Here is an 8033-nt window from a genome sequence, read left to right as displayed (position 1 = left end):
GTTTGGTGAGAAGTCAGCTGTTAATTTTATTGATTTCCTAGGTAAGGGCAAGTTATTTTTTTCTTTATGCTTTAAAGTTTTTTCTCTTTGTGTCTGTATTTCAGGGCCAGTGTGTTGAGGGTTGGTTCTTCTTGTTTTACATTATCTGGAGTGTTTACCTTGCTTATTCATTATTTTATGGTTTTATTAACACATTTCAGGCTGTGTTAGTGTTCTAGTGCTGAGAAGAGGCACGGTGACCATGGCAACACTTATGAAGGAAAGCCTTTAATTGTGAGCTGACTTAGTGACTTCAGAAGTTTAGTCTATATCAGGACAGAGACCATGGTGGCAAGCGGGCAGACACGGTGCCTAAGAGGTAGCAGCTGAGAGTTCTACATCCAGGTACACAGGCAGCAGGAAGAGACAGTCACTCAGCCTGGCTTGAGCTTTTGAAACCCCAAAGTCTACCCCTAGTGACACTCTTCCTCCAACAAGGCCACACCTCCTAATCTCTTTCCCTAATGACCAAGCATTCAGATATAAGAATCTATGGGGACTGTTCTTATTCAAACCACCACAGATTGCTTTTTCTTTTCTTAAATTTTCACTTGGATCCCATCTCAGGTAGCCTGTGACTGTCCTATTTCTGATGTATTTTGTCTCTTTTCCTCCATCCTCATTTTTGTTTATAGTCTTTGTAACTCTAGAGCTTATCCATATTTGTAAATGTTTATGTGATTTCATTCGGTTTGGAGTGTTGAATCACAGTTTCTGCAGCTTTGTGGCTGATTTGGGGTCAGGATTTTAGCTGCTATTTTTATTCCTATTTAATCTGTGGTCAATGCGATGACTACTTTGATGACTCTCTGTTCTGACAGCTCTGTGCTCTCCCAGGGTAGTACTTTGTGGATGGGTGGATATGTCAGGAAGGCGATGGTTTGTGTGGTTTGACTCTCTTTTCTGTATTTTAGCTTAGTAGAGGCTTTTAATTTTCATTTTACTTCTTTCTTCTCCATCACTCCCTGGATTCCAAAAGTTACATCTTCAATTCTGCAAGAGTTCTCTGTCGTCCCTATGTTCTCTGTCCCCACTCCCCAGCAATACTCTTTAGATATGGCAGCATCTGTTCCTAACACTCATTACCATTTGCCTTCACCTAGTACTGGAAATCACCAAGTTCTGATAGGAGGCCAGGCTTCAGGTGTGTTCTCTTTCTAGGGGTGATTCTAACAGTGCCATGTCTAAGATCTGGGCACCCCTTTGATATTTTCCTGGAACCCTATGATGCCCCTTTCCCTCTCCTTCATACACAGGCTTTCTTTCAGTGGTATGTGAGTGTTAGGAGCTTGGCTGGAACTCCATTAATTTCTCCACTTACAGCTAATTTTTTTTAATCTTTAAAAAAAATTTAAATTAGAAACAAGCTTGCTTCACATGTCAATCCTAGCTCTCTCTCCTTCCTCTCCTCCCCCGGCCCTTACAGCTAATCTTAGTGTCACGATATTTTTTCAGTCATAATACTGTTGAGAGTATAGATTATGTGTGGTTTTATTTGGTTGATCTTGAGATTTCCCTCCCCCCCCAGGATTTAAGACGGTAAATTTTAAATCAATCAATTATCATTAGTGAGTCCTCTAGGTTTTATCACATTGAAGTCAAGATGCTTCTCATGATGTATGTGATAAGAAAACATTAGGTCAAGGTCCGGGAGGTGTGCTGTTTCTTATGAATTAAGGATAGTTGCTAAGGCGTAGCATGTCTTTAAAAGGTTGTTCTTTGTGTTCGAGGGATGTGTTAGAGGTGGTAAGTGTGAGAACAGAAACTTCCATAGCAGCCTGAGTAAGATGAGAGCGGAGATAGCAGATAGGTAGTAGCATGCAGAGAATTCTAGCGTCCTGGTGGGTGAGGGAATTATGTCGAAGGAAAGCCTGAAACCCAAATCACCATGTGAAGGAGAGTTGCTGCTAACCAAGAATATTTTCATTCAGTTGTCCTATGGGCAAGAAACATTGTCACCAAATTAGATTTGGTGCTTGTTACACAGCTAACTATCTGAACATACTTGGACACACTCAATGCCTCAAGTAACGTCCCTGGTTAAATTAATGGTAGAGTGAGGGCTAGAGTTCAGAGCATCCCTCTTTGGGAAGTAAGTTGACAAGTCTCCATTGCACAGGGTGACTGGGATCTGGTTGCAGATGATGATGCATTTTGTAGGAAACTCCACATAAGACAGTTGCATCAGACGTTCGTTTAAAAACTCATGGCTCCCTCCCTCCCTGACTTTTTTTTGACTCAGTGGTTGAGCACACTTGTTGCTCTTACAGAGGACCATGGTCCATGCTGCGTCTGAGGGCTGTGTTGCTGATGTCCATGTGATGCTGCTGGAGACCATGTTGAGGTCAGTGGGCTGTGGGGTCACCAGAGGCCGTGTGGAAGCTCGTGCTGCGGTGACTAGAAAGGGAAAGGAAGCTTCTTTTGCAGTGGTGTTGGTGACTGCAGACTCACAGGTGAGAGTGAGAGACATAGGAGGCATCTGTGACAGACTCTCACCCCCCCCCAAAAAGAGAAACAGTGTAGACAGGAAGTCACGGGAGAGAAATCTTAAAAATTGTGATAAGGATGCTGAAGTGTGGCTCTTCACAGCGGATGCCTTCTGGCGGGGTGTCAGTGAGGAAGGACTCAGTTTACTTAAGAGTTCATTACTGCGCATTTGACCATGCACCAGTGAGTAAACAGGCAACATGAATTGGACTTGGTGTATATATCATTTTTTCTTCTCCTCCTCTTCTCCTTCTCCTCTTTCTCCTTCCTTCTTCATTCTTTGGGGAGGTCACAAGGGTGGGGTGAACCTGGGAGGAATCTTGCATTGTATGAAAATCCCAAGTAATAGTAAAAATATTATGTTGAGAGAAAACACTCTCCCTCTTCTTTCTCGCTTCATTTCTGCAGTCTGGATCTCTGTTGTCCGGAGTAGCTCTATGACCTCAGCAAACAAGCTAAACATTTTCCGAATAACTGGAAAAACCTCCCAGTAGCTCTGTGACCTGGGGAAACAAGCTAGACATTTTCCAAATAACTGGCAAAACCTCCCAGTGAGTTTGCCACGGTACATTTGATGACTCGGCAAGGAGTCCACAGCACAGAGGGTGGGTAAGCACACACGTACAATGGAGAAGCAAGCGCTGTCCTGCGTTTTGTTGGTAAGGAATACTTTCCCCTATCATGCATGGAGACAGGACAGGCTGGTGGTTTTTCCTGGACTCCTCATTCCTCTGGGGACTGAGAGCTTTTTTGAGCACAATCCTCTGCCTTGTAGTGGGAGGTACCTCTCCACTGTGTTCAGGTGGTTGTGTGTGACAGAAGTTATGCATCGCTCCATGGAGGTTGGGGAGGTAGCTGCATAGAATGCTGGGCCCTGGTGCAACTCGACCTGGGGTCAGGAATGAAAACATGGGGTTGAAATGGAGTTAGGGGACAAGCTAAGTCAGAGGTGGCACATGAAAGTTTAGATTCAAAGTCCCAAGAGAAGTTACAATAAAGCTGTAGCAGTATGATACAGCAAGACATATATGCTGGGCAGATGGTGCATGCTCATAATCCCAGGACTCCAGAGGCAGCGGCAGACGAATGTTGAGTCTCAGGCTAACGTGGGCTTCACATTCAAAAAACGAAAGCAGAAAACCAAACAAACATTAAAAACAAAACCAAAACCCAACCAAACACATGACTATATCTACAGTCACTCCTTAGTTCCGGTTCCTAGCTGCTAACAACCTGGAAGGCGGGGCCCCAGCAGAATGCTTGCTCTGTAACACTTGTTCTTGGGTCCCCGTTTCTGACACAGAGGTCCCAAGACTTAAGGATTTGTCCAGTGATAGGAATGTCCAACACACAGTCCCAAATCCTGGAATTTTCTGGTGGCAGGAACATCTTTGGCTTTAATGAACAGATCCTTGGTGCATGCCTTTGGAGTCTTAGGATCTGTCTGGTTGCCAGGGAAACCAACTGTGTGATTAGAAAGTTGGAATTTATAGCTGCTTCTTCTAACCTAGAGGAGGGTGAGGGGGTGAAGATTGAACTGATTGCCAATGATGGGCAATACAATCTATCATGTCTTTATAATTTAAGCCTCTATAAGGACCCAGAAGGTCAAGTTTTCATGAACTGATGAGGGATGGACACACTGATTCCTAGAGGGTGATGACCACAGACGGTATGGAAGGAGGTGATCTCTTCGCAAACGCCTTACCCGACGACACTTGGGTATTCATTTACATCATTTGCTGTATATCCTTGATAATAACTGGGAAGTCCGAGGAGGAGAACGGGAGTCCCTGATGTAGAAGCAGCTATCCAGAAACATAGATATGTGACAAAAATCACTGTTTATGATTGACACTTGACCTGGAGGCAGTCTTCAGATGGTCTGATCCATCTCTGGGCGTGAGATTACATGGTAGGACACATAACCGATGGGTGGATAGGGAGAAAGCCACGTACATCTTGGTGACCGGATGTGAAACATTCTTGTGTCTAGTGATGGATACCGTGAAGACAGAAAGGGAGGATGGGTTTTATGTTTTAAGTCTGAGACACGAAGGCCAGAAGTGTGAATCAAAACAACTGTGTGGTGCAAGTTGTCAGATGGAGGACAGTGGCATAGACAGAACAGGACTAGGACTTGAGTCACTGCTGAAGGCCAAGGCCACAGCTCTAGGACTCTAGGACACGGCTCCCAAGAGCTCTTAATTCCCCTTCAACTGTTCTCCTCTTTGTCGTGTGTGTGTGTGTGTGTGTGTGTGTGTGTGTGTGTGCGTGCGCACGCGTGCATGTGTGTTCCCAAGATTTGCTCTGATATTTTCACTCTTTCTCTGGGCAGTGCGATGAGCCTGGACATCGGAAGAGCAAAGCTGAGATTCTGGACTTGCGCATCCAGCTGGTAGCTGAACTGAAAAAGTCAAATTATGATCAAAGGGATGCTTTCCACAGTGGACGGAGCTCTAGGAAACCAGCAGAAGCAGCGGCATGTGCCAGACAGACTACAAAGAGCCGAGTCGGGTGGCAGGAGGGATTTTGAAGCCTGGATGCGGCTTTGCTGGGGGCCGTATCTAGGGACAGACATTTAATCAAAAGAGCATGGTCTTAATCTGCTTAACTCCCTTTCTCAAGGCGACAGCAAAGGAAGTTTTCTTTTGTTTGATTTTACCAAAGGGGGACCCCCGCCCCACCACTCCACGGGCTTCTCCATATTCTTTGCATGGAAGTTCATTAAGCCCAGTTCTTGGTAGAGTACTGCAGAGCTTGTTGTGCACAGGCCGACTTCAAAGGTTCGTAGTGACAGATTGTGCTGCTGGGATGCAACAGGGTGGACCCAAGCGAGGAAAAGGAGGGGCCTCTAAAGGGAATCGCCGAGTGAAAAAAGAAAGATAATAATTTTACCGTCTTTAATTTTCTCTTTAAATCTGATGTCTCCCCCCCTCTTCCTTGGTTTTGAAAACTACAGTTAAGTTTACTTAAAAAGTTGGGTGGCTGTGAAAAACAGCTGTAATTCATGTGTGGCATTGCCATTATTAAAAATTAAAGAAGAAGGCATGAGATCAGCAAGAACAACTTGTCTTTCTGAGGCAGGGTAGAAGGAGAAAAATAAGGGGTACAGGAATGGAAAGGGAGCCCCCACTCTGGAATCTGGCTGGAGTCTGAGGAATCCTGGCATAATCAGCAGTTTCGGTGAAGGTTGCCAGCACAGAGAGTCTTCCTTTTAAATGTGCAGCGACGAGCCTTGCTTCAGGTCTAAGCCCGTGTAACCTCAAGCATGGCTTTTCTCCCTTTCAGATGCAAGCCCGTGATTTCTGAGGCTCTCACAGATATGCTCTAACTGTGCTAACAGTAAACAGCAGGTCTAACACCCTGTGCAACCCTTGAGACTCTTGGTGGTGCGTTATGGGGCTGGAATTGTATCCATGGGCATCAGAAACCACCCTAGACTCATTTGCCAGAGAATACAGTTCCCTAAAAACACTTTGAGAGGTAACTTCAGAGGCCTGCCAGAATCATCTGTGTGGCTGCTGTGATGGCGTATGTGCGACTCTCTCTTGAGAAGCGTTCTGTCTGTATTTGGATGTTGTGAATGTTATGTTGTTAATCTGACAAAAATCTGGAATCGCCTGGGAGAAAGGCCCTGAGCAAGACACATGTGTTAGCATATTCTGGTCACCTTGGTTGATGCTAGCAAGTTTGCCCACTGTGGGAGGAGCCATTCCCTGCCCGGGCCCTGGACTGGCGAGGAGGAGCTGAGCAGCGAGCCTGAGTTCATTGCTCTGTCTTCTGACTGTAGATTCGATGTGAGCGTCTGCTTCCATCTCCTGCTGCCTTCCTTCCCTACCATGTCGAACTGTGCCTTGGATTATGAGCTAAAACCATCTTTTCTTCTTTGTTTTCGTTAGTATTTTATCACTGCAGCAGGAAGAGGGACAGAGACCTCTGTACAATCCTTTTCCTAAGCACCTCTCTCCCTTCATGTCTGTAGCTAAAATTCCCTTTGTCTGTGTATGTGTGTGTGTGTGTGTGTGTGTGTGAGCACTCACGTGTGATCCTAGCACCTGCGTGTTTGTACAGATATGCATGCATGTATGTGAGCAGCAGGGGACACCTGAGGTTCACACCAGGAGTCTCCTTCAGTTGCTTTTCCTCTGTACTCACTGAGGCAGCGTCTCTCAAGTGAATGGAGAACTAGCCAGGATGGGTCGTCTCCTATCAGGCTTGCCCTGGGGATCCCCTGTTTTGCTTTCGGGGCAGGCTGCAGTTGGAGGTGAGCTGCCTCCCCCGCCTGGCGTTTGCATGAGTTTGGGGGATCTGAACTCTGGTTCTCATGCTTATGCTGCAAGCATTTTATCCCCTGGGCCATTTCTCCAGCTCCTTAAAATGCCTCCCTAAGGAACTCCAATTCTGCTTTGTGACAATCTTCTGGACATTCTTGCTCAGGTCTCAGAGTACAACTATGTCTACAGACTCCCAGCTCATGCTATGCTGTTTGGGTTTGGTATTTTTATTGCTCAGAAAATTGCTAAGTAGAGAACAACATTTAGAATGTTTTTTTTAAATGTTGTGATAGTTGATTTGTTGTTGTTGCTTGACAAAAATACCAGACAAAAAGCACCTTTGTTAAGTGAAGCTTTTTCTTTGCCAGCCGCTTTGGTTTATCTCCCGCCAGTTGCCTGGGCTCTGCCGCTTTGTAGTCCCCAAATAAACACACAAGACGCTGTATTAATTATGAAGCTATTGGCCTTGCTTGTTTCTTACTAGCTAGCTCTGACTTAAGTAATTACCCCATAATTGTTAATCTAAGTATTTCTCTTACCGGAGAATAGTTCCAGGCTTCCTACCCCCATGGCGTTACATGTTGACTCTCTTGTGTTTCTCCTTCCCATAATCCTCCTGGACTCCTAGCCCCACCTATCTAGATTCCTATTGGCCAGCAGTAATTTATTGACATATACACAGGACTTCCCCAACACACCTTAAATGAGGAAATGGCTTTTGGCTCAGTTTGTGGGTCCAGCCCCTCGTGTTAGGAAGTCACAGCACCAGGGATGTCATCACATCCAGTCTGCAGTGGATGCAAAGCCATGAACACAGATGCTCAGCTTCATACCTCCTTTTCATTATTCACCCCGGGTTCCCAGCCCGTGGGGTGATGCCGCCTCCTACACGCAGGGTGGGTTCTCCCACCTCCGGCAAACCTCTCGAGAAACACCCATAGATGTGTCTCCTGGGTGGTTCTCATGCAGAATGCAGTTTGTTTTGGTCCAGGGTGACGCAGCTGCAAAGTTTTCTAAATGTTTGTGAGATGAGTCAGTGTGCCAAGGATGTTGAAAGCAGTGGCGGAATGATCTAGTCGGCCATCAGAAGGGCCTGGCTGTTGCTGGAGCCTGCAGTCCATAGTTCATCATGCTCATGCAGAAACTCACTTACGTCGGGCGTTGGCAGCGCACGCCTTTAATCCTAGTACTTGGGAGGCAAAGGCAGGCGGATCTCTGTGAGTTCGAGGC

At 45.9% G+C, this 8033-nt stretch overlaps 1 long non-coding RNA gene across 1 annotated transcript; it reads left to right on the top strand.

Annotated features, from left to right (window-relative positions):
* Positions 1–313: 313 nt before the first annotated feature.
* LOC121144358 lies at positions 314–7259 on the top strand. The gene is made up of 3 exons (XR_005881708.1): positions 314–384; positions 4114–4248; positions 4865–7259. It is a non-coding gene; the product is annotated as an uncharacterized LOC121144358 (long non-coding RNA).
* The last annotated feature ends 774 nt before the right edge of the window (positions 7260–8033 follow it).

The sequence above is a fragment of the Mesocricetus auratus genome, unplaced genomic scaffold (genome assembly GCF_017639785.1).
Source record: "Mesocricetus auratus isolate SY011 unplaced genomic scaffold, BCM_Maur_2.0 Super-Scaffold_100015, whole genome shotgun sequence".
NCBI classification, from domain to species: Eukaryota; Metazoa; Chordata; class Mammalia; order Rodentia; family Cricetidae; genus Mesocricetus; species Mesocricetus auratus.
Note: the sequence above shows the minus strand (reverse complement) of the source record. Positions and strands in the feature narration are given on the sequence as shown.